This window comes from Hipposideros armiger, unplaced genomic scaffold (assembly GCF_001890085.2).
Source record: "Hipposideros armiger isolate ML-2016 unplaced genomic scaffold, ASM189008v1 scaffold_17, whole genome shotgun sequence".
Taxonomy (NCBI): Eukaryota; Metazoa; Chordata; class Mammalia; order Chiroptera; family Hipposideridae; genus Hipposideros; species Hipposideros armiger.
In genome coordinates, this window is record NW_017731367.1 from 2,747,102 (window position 1) to 2,762,247 (window position 15,146).

The window sequence follows — 15,146 nt, forward strand, 5'->3', positions numbered from 1 at the left end:
CTCCAGGTTGAGCTGTTGTTCAGCATCTTAGCTGTGGAGGGTAGTGTCACTGGCCCTCATATGTGGGATCCGAACCGGGGCCCTCTGGCGTCCCAGGCCAATTCTTAACCACCACGCCACTCGGCCGGCCCTCTAAGCATCTTGAATGTCCCCGTCCAACCCCCCACCCCCTCATAGGAGCTATTCATTCACTTTGGATAAAAACCCAGAGAACAACATTTGATGCATTAAAATGAATGCAACTTTTTCCATGTGTTTCAATTTTGGATGTGGAAGGGACAGTCAGCATAATCTATTTTTGAAAAGATATGCAAGATTTTAAGCTGCTCCTAGGGACAATCATTTGAATGATGATACTTGTTCTGGCAAAAAGTAGAAACATGCATTCCTGGCAGGCTCTTAACCTGGACTCCATTAATCTGGGTGTGCCTGTTGTCCTCTCGTATTGCCCGACGTCGCCCTTTGCAGACATAGAACCAGCCAGGGACCCCCGAGGACAGACAGCGATGCTTGGTGTCAGCCCCAAAGCAGGTTTTTTGAGGAACCTTCAAACTGTTTTCCAGAGTGGCTGCACTAATTTGCAATCCCACCAGCTATTCAGGAGGATTCCCTTTTCTCCACATCCTCACCAACACTTGTTGATTTCTGACAGGTGAGAGGTGACATCTCATTGTGGTTTTAATTTGCATTTCTCTGATGATTAGTGACATTGAGCATCTTTTCATGTGTCCATTGGCCATCTGTGTGTCCCCTTTGGAGAGATGTCTATTCATATCGTCTGTGCATTTGTTAATTTTGTTTGTTTGTTTGTTTTTGGTGTTAAATCTAATGAGCTCTTTATATATTTTGGATATTAACCCCTTATCAGATGTATCATTGGTGAATACCTTCTCCCATTCGGTAGGTTGTTTTTCCATCTAGTTGATGATTTCCTTTGCTGTGCAAAAGCCTTTTAATTTGATTTAGTCCCATTTGTTTGTTTGTTTTTTCCTTTTGTTTCCCTTTCCTGAGGATGTATATTAAAAAAAATATTACTAAGAGCAACGTCAGAGAGTTTATTGCCTGTATTTTCTTCTAGGAGTTTTATGGTTTCTGGTCTTACCTTTAAGTCTTTAATTCATTTTGAGTTTATTCTTGCATATGGTGTAAGAAGGTGGTCTAGTTCCATTTTATTGCTTGTATCTGTCCAGTTTTCCCAGCACCATTTATTGAAGAGACTGTCCTTATCCCATTGTATGGTCTTGCCTCATCATATATTAATTGGCCATATAGGTGTGGGTTTATTTCTGGGCTCTCAGTTTTATTCCATTGATCTGTGTATCTGTTTTTATGCCAGTACCATGCTGTTTTGATTACTATAGCCTTGTAATATAGTTTGATATGAGGTAGCATGATACCTTCAACTTTGTTCTTTCTCAAGATTGCTTTGGCTACTTGGGGTCTTTTGTGGTTTTATATGAATTTTAGGATTATCAGTTCTAGTTCTGTGGAAAATGCCAGTGGTGTTTCGATAGGGATTGCCTTGAATCTATCAATTGCTTTGGGTGATATGGACATTTTAATGATGTTAATTCTTCCATCCATGAGCACAGTATATGCTTCTATTTATTTGTATCTTTTTCAATTTCTTACTTTAATGTATTATAACTTTCTGAGTATAGGTCTTTCACCTGCTTGGTTAAATTTATTCTTAGGCATTTTATTTTATTTTATTTTTTGATGCAACTGTAAATGGGAGAGGGATGAACATTTNAGAGAGAGAGAGAGAGAGAGAGAGAGAGAGAGAGAGCGCAATGATTTAAAATTCAGCGTTAGAAACTTGATCTTAAGACCAGTTCTCTTTGTCTCCCTTTCCAAGCTTAATGATCTCAAGGGTCTTCTGAAAGACATTGCTAATAAAATCAAATAAAACTCAAGGACTCTAGTGGAGAACAATCTAATTATAACAAGGTAAGTCATTTTAATGGCTTTTTTTTTTTGCTCTGAAAATGTACGTATTTTAAGGCTAATTCAAAATTATGATCTTTGCCTCAGTTATTTTCGTTTCACATATTATCAGATTTGAAAACAATGCATGGTGTAAAAAATTCAAACAGTGCAGGGATATAGGAAGGGACAAGTGGCACCAGTTTTGCTCCCAGGCCAGAGGTTGGCACGGCCGGCAAGAGGTACCCATATTCTTTTTGGATGCTTTAAAAGCACTTGCAACCTGTACAGCTGCTCTTCTGCCATTAATTGAATCAAGGCCACACTGTTCTGAAACTTGGTATTTTTTTTTTCTTATTTAACTCTATTGCGGATATCTTTACAGATCAGTGCCTAAAACATGAACCCCATTCTCACGGTACTTCATTTATGTTTATTGCTGGGGGGTTTGCAAACGTAAGTTTGTTTGTTTGTTTGTTTTGCTATCAGCAAATGTACGCTGATCACATTTTACTACCACAAGTGTTTTAGTAAGGCATCCCAGGTTTTTAGCAATCGCTCATTTGTACAATAAAAAGGTAATTCAATTCACTGTCAAAGTTGAACCCAAGGTTTTGCTCCATGATCTTACCATTGGCTTTAATTATGTTTTCCCATTACCTGTCCAAATTCTGAAGGCAAATGTTTAAACTATTGTTAGGGACACGAAGGGCTAGATAAAAACAGCCAGGGGCCCTCCCACTAAGCCAGAGTTTTTTGAGCAAATAAATGGCAAGAAATGAAGACACATAAGACCCCCTCCCTCCCCTACTTCCCCCCTTACTATTTACTGAATGCCTACTAAGTGCTGAGAGAACTGTGCTAGGAGTAGTGCTGACTGTCAGACCCTGACTCCTGCCTGTGCATTAAGTCCTCACACCACAGAATTTCATTCACTGGCGATTGTGTCGTAGGGTGAGCCTGTCGCATCAGGCCCCTTTCAGTATTTCTGGTCACTCCATATTTTTCCTCCAGTTCTGACAATAATAATCATATTAAAATGCTTTCTATTATGGAGGACTTTGTTAGAATACGATTAGTGCATATTTTATATAATCAGAATGGCAGGTAGAGCCTCCTGAGTTGCTCAAGAAAATAAACTTTGCCTACTTAGAAAGAACGGATTTCAACTCTTTCACAATGGTGTTAAACGAAAACAATATTTTACCTTATAATAAATTATAATTTGAGTTTTGGGACCTTTGTCATTCAGTTTAATTTACGAGCTGAAATATTTTTAAAATTCAGGAAGAACTAAAACAAATAAAATGATTTTTAACAACCATAGAGTGTAGTAATCAGCAAAGATTTAAAATGCGATGTGCACGCTCACGCCTCACAGCCCTAATCTCCTCATCTTTCCTTCTTTTCCTAATGTGTTGATTGAGGAAAGTGAGCAAACAGACTGGCTTCTTACCAAGCTGCCCTTTGCTTAAACTTTCATTAATGTATGGAGAGCTCATTAATTGGTGAGTGAAAATGAATTGGGAGAAGGACATTACTTCCTTTCTGTGTGACCCTCCATGAAAGGAAGATGAGAAGAGCATGTGAGGAAACAGACGCCCCATTAATTCTTTACCACTGGTACCTTTAGAAACAATGACTTTGGCATAGTCACTATGTTGGTAGACGTTTTTCTTCTGGATGTAAGATCTGTTTTCCTTTTTGGATGTTGTCTGTCTGGCATAGACAACCAGCGACATGCTGCTAAAACATCCTTCTCCTAGAACCTCCTTGAAACTTCTTTCTCTAGAGGAGTGAGGGTAACTTTTCCTGGGGTGGGGACAAGGGGAGAGAATGCCAGCCCCAGGGAGGTGTGAGCTGACACAGGGGAGGTAGGGCAGGAGTGGACACCTGGGGACAGGTCTCTGCCCATTTGTGCATCTGGGCTTTCCAACCCTGAATCAGCCTTTGATCTAGTAACTTGGGATGAAATAGACTCTGTGTGTGTGTGTGTGTGTGTGTGTGTGTGTGTGTGTTTTTCTTTCTCCCAGGTTGAAAGGAAGTAAGAACCAGGGTGAGAGTAAAGCCATTTGTTTTCTCATATTGTTATAGTTAGGACCTGAGGGCCATGGAGGAGGTACGGGCACTGGAAATTGTTCAATCTCTACACCATAATCCATCGATTCTTGTATTTGCTGCACTTAAAATCTAATTCCATGAAAGAATTTGAAATTCCTTTGGGACTCATCATAAGACTTCATTGAGATAAATGCTTGCAGTTCTTCACTTTATCGTTGACTCATCCTTTCCTTTGCATGGAAACTACCCAGCAAGTAAAGTACTCAGAGACCACTAGGTCTTAACCCGTTGCTGAATGCGTGAGCCTTGACCACTCAGCCGTGGTCACTCTGTTCCCACTGGTGAAGCTGGTCAGAACTGACATCTTTAAGAGAAAAAGATGGTCTCATAGCTACTTCAATACCAAAAGAAAATCTCTCAGTTTTTGGCAGTATATTTGGACCCACTACCAGTATATTGCCAACGTATTTCGAAGGAAATTGGACCCTGAGGATGAAAGTGGGAAACGCATTCTTCACACAGTGTTCTTTCTTCGTTTGCACAGATAATATCAGACACCTAAGTTGAAGAGATCCAAGGAGTGCCAGACAATTTTGTTACTGAGAGGGAAGTGCTCCCAGCCCGGGTGCATAGCTGATCGCCTTCATCACCTTGGTGTGCTCACATCTGAATACAGTGTGGGGCTGACTTCACCGAGAAGATGGAGACAAAGCAAGAGTGTTTCCTACATGCGCTCCCCGAGGTTGCCTTGTTCCCTCGGGTCGCAGTGACTAGTACTTGCCGTGGACAGTTTCAGCGTGTGTTCCCACCTCTCCTTTCCTCCTCCGCTTTCCCCACTTTGGACCAGCGCCTATTCTAGCATCTCTCCTCACAGTGGGAGCCTGCTCATGTTTTCCCTTCTGTACCTGTGTTGTTATTTCATTTCTCTCCAATCGATTCCCTGTTATTTCCTTTCTTGTACCGCGAGACTAATTAGTCGGCATATTGTTAAAAGTCTCCCAAATCAGGTCAGATTTTCAACCATGCTGGTGCGGGAGGACCCCGCTCTTATCAGGAGAAGCTATAGAGGGTGCCAAAAAAAATGTATGCCCATTTTAAAAGAGGACAACTGTATTAAAATTGTAATGTTCAGTATATACCAATAGCAAAAGATGAATACAAGTCACGTTTGACTTCTGTAATGACAAGAGGTGCTCAAAGTGGTTACCCTCAGTGTCCAGACACTTCTGATGACGGCGAACTACTGCTTGAGCAACGCTGACCAAAGCGTCCACTTGTGTACATGTTTTTGGCACCCCCAGTATTTCCATTTCTCATTATCCTTTTTATTTATTAAAGGAAGTGACACAGCAGCATCGTTCCCTCTCACGCCCCCCAGGAACACCAATCAAAGGAAGTACCCCCAATCCTAACAATGAAAATCACCCCAGAGTGGAAACTTGATAGGGACCACTGCTTTGGTTTTTGCTGGGTACTTCTTTCTCCTCTTATTTATTATTTTCCCATTAAAAATAATTCATGGATATTATGGAAAATTTAGACTACATGATGAACCAGAAGGAACATAATTTGTCCCACTACCTAAAGATAACCACTGCTAACATTTCATGATGTTTTCCAAGTCTGTGTTTTCCTATGCATGTCTTATTTCTCTTGAGATTTTACACGATATCATCATGCCACATATACAATTTGATATAAGCTTTTCACTTAATACTTTATCAAAGATGTTTTCTTTATATCCATGGTCTTCTTAAACATCATATTAATAATCGTATCATAGTCAACCTCTAATGAGTTCCATGATATTGGACATTGAAGGCTGTTTCCAGTTGGTCGGTGGGATGACGGTCTTTGTGCATGAATCCTTCTGCATTGGGGGAGATTTCCCATGGCGAGATTCCCATGAATGTGTATTGATGATCAAACCACTTACAAGGCTTTTGCATAAATGTAGAGCAAATAGGAATTATTAACTTGATTATATGATAGGAGATACAGGAACCTAGAACTCTTACCATAAAATATTGTATTTAATCCATAGTTTAGAAAGAAGCCAGCATACTTATTTAAATATTTCAGATGGTGATGGTGTTGGTATCAAATTGGAGAGATTAACTGTTCACACTTCTAGCCTCAGCTTTCGCTGGAAGTGGTGGTATCTTCACCCTGAAGAAGTGGACAGAAAGTACGTAAGGCGATTGACATGTCCATCATTAGTTTTTTCAGCTTTGAATAGACTATAAACTCAGTGGCTGAAGAAGAAAATCTTAGAAGGAAGCTTTTAAAAGATCATCTAATTAGAAAAACTACAAAAGCATGAACCAAATGAAGAGAAGTTTTTTCCGTTTTGTCTGGGCCACAGTTAAAATGATGACTCACAATACGGCTGCTGTTTGCAGGGAGTGAACACCAGGAAGAGGTGTGTTTTCACTTAAACCCCATTAAGGGCTGAAAAGGGACCCTTATTCACCAGGGTCAATGGATTCAGGGTTTGGGTGCTGAAAGTAGACGGGATAAAACTTACATGACAAAAATTGTCAATGAAGAAAATGGCATTTTCAAAATGTCTCTTAGTGAGCAATGTCCCTTTCACATCACCATGGCAACTAGAATTTCTGCCTTTTCTGAAGCTTCATGAAGAGGCTATGTCATCCTTCTACTAACTGGGAAAAGGATGTGGCACTGTGCATAGGACTGAGCAGAGAGAAACAACGCTCGCAACATCTTACCCTCAATTCAAGTAGGAAATGTGAATAAAATCAGTAAATTAAATTGAAAACTTCCCAGAAGACAAAATTTAGCATAACGATGGGCTGATCCCCGTAAATGCGTTTGTCCATATATTCGTATCTTACACCAGCTGTATTTTTGTTAAAGAAATAGGCTTATGTGGCAGCAAAGGAAAGTCTCTATTGACACTAAAAGCAGAGCTTGAACAATACTCAGAATTCGCTTGGATTCTCGAACTGCTTAGTGCTTTCAGCTCAGCTTGTCTGGTGGATGTTTTTTGCATGGTTACGCGGTATGATACTTGCTTATGCAAAGTCATTATTTTAGGTGCAGCTCGTGAAAATAGCAAGGTATCGAACGTACCTCTCATCAAAGGTGCTGTGTCTTTGCGTATGGAACCAAAAGCGTCCTGTGTACCTGCCCACCACCACTACTGATGATCCTGCAACGTGGTTTAAATGAGTGCGGTAACGAATTAAATAATGGAGGAACTTTATTATCGTGTGTTGGTTTTGTCATTCTTTTGAGAATGAAAAAAAGAAAGTCCCTTAGTTTAGTCAGATTTTTTGCTGTAGAGATTTCATCCCCAGGCGTCCATGAGCTGACTTCTCTAAGCGGAGGATTGGAACATTCCGACGGAATGCAAGCAGCACAGTGTCCCCGGTGGTTCTGGTTCTTGCCAGCATGGCCAGATTTGCACGTGGCCCACCTTTGGGTCCCCCCAGTTAGGCAGCCATCTGTAGCTCAAGGGTCTCCAGCTTCACTGACTCAGAGCCACCCCCCGTGTCACCACCACTCAGGTGTGCTCAGCTCTTTCTGAGGCTGCAGGGTCTCCTGCAGGCTCACAGACAGGTGCTCAGGACCTGTTGCGGGACCAGCCTGACGTCCACTATCCACATCCCCACAGGCTGATGAACCTCACGTCCAGCCTGGGACATGACTCTGTTGCTGAAGGCAGGGTCCTTCTTCTCCAAAGCCACATCGGCTTCAGGGAGAGCTGAGGAGGTATGTTGTCCCCCCTTCCCCCTTCCCCCTTCCTCTTGGTCCTCATGCGGACTGTACTGTGTGGTCGTCATGGAAACAGCCCCTGCCCTCAGCCTCTGTCTCAAACATAAAAGACTCAGAAGTCGGGCCCTCAGCAGAGCTGGAGCTGGATATTGGAAGCAAACATCCTTGTGCTCTCCCCAACCCCAACCCAGGCACAAGTGGCGGGGCCTTTATTCTTTGCAGATGGAAAATAGTTAGGGGGGAAAGCCACCTTAGGTGACCTGCCCCATGTGTTGGTCAGACCTGAGCAGACATTTCTGAACCACAGTTGGTCTGGGGTCAAGCTGGGGCTTTGAGGCTGCATTTTTAACATCATTTTTCTAAAAATCAGTTTTTTCTCCCCGCTACAGAAGTCTTGTTTGACAAGGAGAAGTTTCCCTCATTCTCTTCTGTGTGTAACGTGATTATGCGCCCACTGTGAGCACTGCTTGGGTAATAAGAATGATTAAAAATAAGGGAAAGGAATAGGAGGCCTCTGCCCTCCACCATCTTACAACCTGTTAGAGGAGGCGAGCCCGAGTTCAGAAACGGAATCGATCCACGAGGCAGTGCCCAAACACAGGCCGGGCCCGGGGCGGTGGGATGCAGACAAGGAGACCCCTGTGTGGGGAAGGACTCCAGGAGCACGTGCTTGGACACTGGATGGAGAAAACCGCCTGCCCCTAACTCCTGTCGAGACCATTCCTGAATTTGTACAGCAGAAACACCCCCCAGAAGCTCCTTGGGGTAGAGAGTGGGGTCCACGTGGCTAAAGGTGGTCACTAACTGTACTCAGACAGGGGTGAGGCATCTGAGATTGCTGGGAAAATTGAGGAGGGTTTGTTGAATTGGGAACGCAGCAAAACGAGCAGGCTGGGAGGGACGTGTTAAGGGGAGAGCATAGCGTTCGGGACCCCTTCCCTGTGACGATGCAGATCTTCAAAAAGAAATACACAAACCACGAAGGAATCACGGCAGCAGATTCCATGTGACCACGGCCCCGTCGTGGCTGTGATGCCCCCCCCCCACAGCATCCCCGCACGCTGGATTACAGCAACGTCCTTCAAACACGTGTCCTTCAAAGCCCTCACTCCTGACTCCTACCACTCCTATCACTGCTCTGAGAGTGATGCTTACCATCCCTGTCTCCCGAGTCCTGCCCAACTCCCTGACCTGGTTTCTGACCTCTGCAGCCTGGCCCTCACCCACGTCTGCAGATGCCACCTCTCAGCTTGGTTCCCAAATCCAGAAACAGCTGGCACACACTCCATGCCAATTGCCTGTGTGGCCCTCCTGGCCTGAGCCAAACACTGTGTCCTCCTCCCAGCCCGCATCTCAGCCCTGACGGCTCGGCACTCCATGTCACAGGAAAACCACCCTGCTTGTGTGTCCTCCCCGACCCCTGGATTTTTCACCCCTCTCTTGTTTTACGCCTCAGTGGATTTTCTAATTGGCATAGGGCTGTGGTTCAGAACTGTGGGGACACATTTGCCTGCCTGTGAATCCCAGCTTCACTCTGCTGGCTGTGTGACTTTGGGAAGGTTACTTAAACTCTCTGTGCCTTGATTTGCTCATCTGTAAAGTGACACCTTCCCCACCCAGACAGTTGAGAGGATTAAATGAGATAACAATTGGTTCTTAGGCCTGGGCTGGCACTTTGGAACTGCTTGGTGAATGTTAGCTCTCTCTATTGTCACCACTCTCAACTGTCCCTTTGTTCGAAGTCCCTTCCATCTTTCTTCCTGGTGGGCTGTTACTCTGCAGTCGGGGCCCAACTCGGGAATCACCTCTGGAAAGCCTGGCTTGATTCTCCACTTCCTGAGCAGCTTCTGGCAGCTCTGTCCTACGAGAGCGTCATAACTCTTCTACCTCGTGGCACGTATGGGAAGTAGAAGCATTGGAGGGTCATGTGGGTGACAGATGAGGACTTCTGGAGATCACAGGCCCTGGTCAGGCCCCACATAGCCCCCCCAACACTGAAGGCTCGGTACCTCACACACTGGGACTCCCTTCCTGCTGGGGCTTCCTGGTGGGGACGCTGTGGTTATCAGTTCCCATCGTGGTTTGTCTGTTTCTCTGGTCTCTGTGAAGTTCTTGAGTGAAGAGGCTGTCTCACATCCCTAAATGGCACCGTCCGGCTCTTCCTTTGCACCCCCCGGGCAGAGGTCAGCAGTTCTTCCCCATGTGAGTGTGGAACCCAATGTGCAACCTTGACTGCAGCCCCTGCAGCCCGTCCACGGTCAGTGGATAGGGGTCTGTCCCCGTTCCCCGACTAGGAGCACTTGTAGGACACAGACCCCAGCCTTTTTTATCACTTCACTAATTCACACACTCAGACACATAAATTGTGTGCCTGGATATAACCCAACCCTGTCCTCGGGGACCTTAAACGATCTACAGGGAGCGGCAAGTCCAAGGTGGCTGCTGTCCTGAGTCACTAGGCTGAGATGGGGACTTCACTACGGGCTCCTGGGGGCAGGGAGGCACCCCCAACCAGCCAAGTGATAAACATGATTAACTGCAGGGAGTCAGGTGGCTGTTTGAGGTAAAGAGAACACTCGTGGGCTAGAGGGTGAGAGCACAAACTTGAACCAGCTCAGCTGGGTTCCAGTCCCGACACTGGAACCTGTCTAGACCTGTGCCGGCCAGGCACTCCACACTCACACTGTGTCAGCTATTGTATCTGTAGGTCACTTAGTAACTCCGTATAAATTCTGTGTTTGGCAAAATGTTTCACTATGTGATCGTCTGTGGAATTCACCCTCACTGGTCAGGAAAGATTTGCCGGGAAAAATAGAATAAGCCAAATGCCTCCAGGGACCCATCCTTGTTCAGACAGGGGCTTCCTGCAGGGGTGCAAGGGACGTGTGTGCGTGCGTGCGTGTGTGTGTGTGTGTGTGTGTGTGTGTGTGTGTGTGTGTGAGGGAAGGGCCAGGAGAGCAGTTTCCAGGCTCTTGGCCTCCCGTGGAAAGGTGCTGGCTCGGTTATTAGATGGTCATCAGCTGTAACCAGTGTGTCATTAGCTACTATTGTTTTGCATATAAACTTCCTGTGTCTCCCCCGCCACCAGTGAGACCGTGGTGCAGGAAGACCCCTTGTTGGGGTCTTGACGGATGTTTGCTTCTCGTGTCTCCACCAGCCGCCATCGAGAATATAATTTAGTGGTATGAACCCCCTACCTGTGGCTTCGTTGTTGTTCCTTTCGGCCTCACCAAGTCCTGTGTTCATCTACCGGGAGCTGAGCCCCAGCATGAGTGTGTGTGTGTGTGTGTGTGTGTGTGTGTGTGTGTGTGTGTGTGTGTTGCGGGTCATCGTCAAAGGGCCCCTCCCACCCCGGGCCCCTCCCACCCTCACCCCCAAACTGCATTCTTCACACAGTAGAGGGCTTGCTTTATTTTAAAATCAACCAAAAGACCATATAGCTCCCACATTACGAGCTTTAGTGGGTTTGTTTTGTTTGTTTAGTTTTGAGGTGGGGGGCTAGTGTTTGCAGCGATTTTGTGTGGCGGAGAGGGAAAGTCCACGCACTCGCCTTGCCTCACTGCTTTGAACCCCCGAAGAACTAACGGGGCAGCACCTTGGCTTCCAGCCCCGCCTCTCGGGGACGGCTGGCACTCCAGCTCCCTCACAGTTAAAAGTGAGGCTCCTCGGTTGTTTCCTCCCTGTCACTGTGTGCCCCCACCTTCCTCCACCCTCTTTCCCCCTCATTGTCATCAGCACTGGCAGGTGGCTCTGACGTCCAGCCAGTTTTTCTCGGAGATGAGTGGAGAATAAGGGAGCACGTGCCCTTCTAGGTTGATGGAGACAGCCTTCGCCTCCAATTTCACCTCTCCTGTCCTCTGGCCAAACCTCCTGAGACACTGCAGTCCCCCTGCAAAGTGGGAGCACCCCGCCCCCACCCCGCCCTGGGCACCCTCTGCTTCGCCTTGCGTCTGCACTCTCAGGTTATTCCTGCAATGGGTTATCTTTCAAGCCCCGCTGGCAGTTTCTTTCAGGTGGATCATAAGATTTATGGATGCTTTTACTCTGAGCCACTGAGCCCTCTGTGACCCAGAACTGAAGATGTTGGGGGTGGGGGTGGGTTCCTGGCTCCGGGCACAGAGGCCCAGAGGCAAAGGGGGCTTCTGCACTCACCCCCCACAGGTTTCCCTAACTGCCCACCTCCCCAGGGAGGCCCAGACGCCTCCGCTCCCAGCAGAACTCCCCGCCTTGGAGGGTCAGGAAGCAGGAAACTCAGTCCACGGGAGGGTTGTTTCCAGGTCAGGAGGACAATTCCCTTCCACTCCTGGAGCTGTCTGCGCTCCAGCCCCAGAATCCCGGATTTAGGCCCCTTTATGAGCTTTCGTCTTCTGATCCACTTCTAATGAAGTGACACAGTTTCTCCCACTATTAAGCAGAGAGCAGGCTTTCCTATTCAGACTGGGAGTGCATTTGACCTGAGGAGGCATTTAGAGCTGGGAGGAGGGAAGATGAATTCACTCATCAAGCCCCTGCTGTGGCCTCTATCCAACGTGCCCCCGGGGACCAATTCTCAGTATTTCACCTCAGAGAACACGGAGGCCCCCCCGGGTGCGGGTGCAATGGATCCCTAGACCTCCTCGTTAGAGGAAGGACACGTGGGCTAAATCATTGGCCAGGCTCTCCCCCTGCCACTCCTTAAATAAACAAATTAGAACTCGCTTTGGTCAGAACACGTCGGACCTTTTCTTCCTGGTCACTTGGGTCGCTTTGAATATATTTCTGTGAATGTGATGGGGACGAAAGGACAGAGGTGGGTGATGGGGGGTGGGTAGCAATTTTCCTCCTCCTTGCAGGCTGGACCAGCCTTCTCAGGGCGGTAGGTTCTGGCTTGGTTCGCAGGCCACCTCGCGTGGTGGGGATGGAGCTGCTGTTGGGATAATCAGGGAATGGGCACCAGACAGGCAAGTGGGAAGGAGGAAGGTGCCCAGTTGGCTGGATTTGAGAGAATTCACGGAGCGTCTCGAGACTTCGGGTCCTGCCGTGTGTGAAATGCACGCACAAACTCTGTCTGAAACCCCCGTTTCCGTCAGCCCCGCCTACTCGCTGTTCTCCGCTGTGGCCATCTCAGACCACCACTATCCTCAAAACCTCGGGCTCCCCCTTTGCCTCCATCCCCCCGTTACTCTTTTTTTTTAATTAAATTATTTTTTATTATGAAATACACATTTTTTAGACTTAGTTTCAGCTGTACAACACAGTGCAATAGTTATACTTTTTACCCCTCGAGGTGACAACCCCCCCTCCCCGGCCCCCCTTTACTCTTGACAAATAGCCTCACTTTCCACCTCCCCATCCCACCGGCGCTCACTCAGCCTCCCTCTTCCAGACTTCCAGACCTCCCTCCCCTGCTTCCCCCTTTCCCCCATGTCTCCTTTCTTCCCACTGCAGCCAAGGGTCCGCCCTTCGTCTTCTCCAAGTCAATTCCTTCCTCTGGCTTCAAACGCCATTCCTGCAACCCCACCCCTTTTCCCACGAGTGTCACCACTGTTGTCATTTTGCACGTATTTATGTGATTCTTGCGTGAATCCTTACCTTCGCACTAAAGACTAAGCTCCCTGAAGTCGGGACCTATGTTGGGGTTTGCTCCCTAATGTATATCCAGCGAGCCGCTGACATGTAATTGCTAAACGGTGTCAGGAGGTGGCGAGTGAATGGGTCAATCAGGTAATTGCCTTTCCAGGGGTGATGAGCCAGTGAATGCTCATGTTTCGGCACACCTGTCTCTGTTTCTATCAATTCAACGATATGATGAACAGCCTTGGAAGACAGAGACAATGTCTTCCTCCTAAATCAAGGACAGTGTGCTATCTTTCCAACATAATGAAGAGAATGTTTTCCTTGAGGAAAGGGTAGGCATCCTCCTGCCCCTTCGAAAGGATGCGGTTCTCTAAGATGCGTGTTTTTCTTCCGTACCCTAACTGACTGGGTGCGCAGGCGTACTCTGGCTCTTCTCAAGCCGCGCTGTGGGAACTGGGGCTCCGGTAACCAATGGAAATGAGGCCGATATCTACGACTGAGTAATAAACTGTCCTTCACCTCGGGCACAGGAGTTTGGGTCCACTCCCAGCATCCATGCCAACCGCATGTTGGGTGAAATCTCGGGCCTTTCACAGTTATTGCCATTAATTAGAGTAGTTGTATTTTATTCATTCTGCACGTTTCTTGGATTTCACTACCAAGAAATGAAATATGTGAGTCCCTTGAGTACAAGGCCCTGATGGCCCTTCCACACGGACAAGCTGCCTCCCTGGGATCACTTCTATGTGATAATCTGAAGTAAGCAGTGGTTTTGGGGGGCCATCGCTCCTATTTCCCCTCTCATTAGTTCTCTTTTTCTCTTTCTAATTTTGTGATTTTTCCCCCCTCCTAGATCTTTGATCTATGTTCTAGTCCCTTTCAAGTGGTTAAACTAATTTCTTCCACAATGTTAGCTGAATTGTAGAGGGGGCTCTTAAAGAGGAAAAACATTCAAGGTTTGGTCCAGTATAGTAGAAAAACCACTGGATCAGGAGTTAGGAGACAATTCTCTTTTGGGGGGGGTGAACACACAATGCGATTTATAGATGATATGATAGGATTGGCATTATGGAATTGTACACTAGAAACCTATGTAATTTTATAACCAATGTAACCCCCCAAAATTTAAATAAATAAGTAATGTTGATAGTAAAGAAAAAAAAACACAGGAGACATACCTTTTAGATCTGTTCAGGCATAGCTATCGCAGTTGTGTGCAATTGGACAGGCCACAAAACTCGTTTCCTTACCTGAACACGCTCAGGAATTCATTCATTCATCCATCCAACAGTCACTTACTGAATTATTTGAAACAAAGGACATGATTGCTCCCTTCAGAGGGCCCACACTCAGAGAAACGGACAAGACAACTCAAGATGCTAACAGTGTGAAAGACATGATAATAGAAGAAATCCTGGAGAGCCACTGCAGGGCCCGTGGGGGTGGGCAGAGGAGCCAGATGGGGTCAGCGTAAGCCATGCAGGCAGCTGGGGCCTGAGCTGAGTCTGACAGGGCACGTGCTGGCCATGAGGGAGGCCAGAAAGGGCTTTTAGTCAAAGGAAGGAGAAAGTCTCAACGATGGCTGTTGAGCCTTTTCCTTAACCCACCAGGCCCTGCCTCTACGATAAATTCGATAAATTCCCCCAAACCTCTCGTGGTGTCCCTGTGGCGTGTCTCTATCACCCATAAGGCCACGGCAAATGGACCTGGTGGGAGGCACCCAGGGACTCACCCCCATCAGACCTGCAGTCTGGGCGCGGCTTTCCTGTCTGCCCAGGGGATCCCCCACCCATGGTTGTGGGGATGGGGGTGTCAGCACAGCTCTTGGCACATGTCAGACATCGAAGTGACTGTATCAAAAC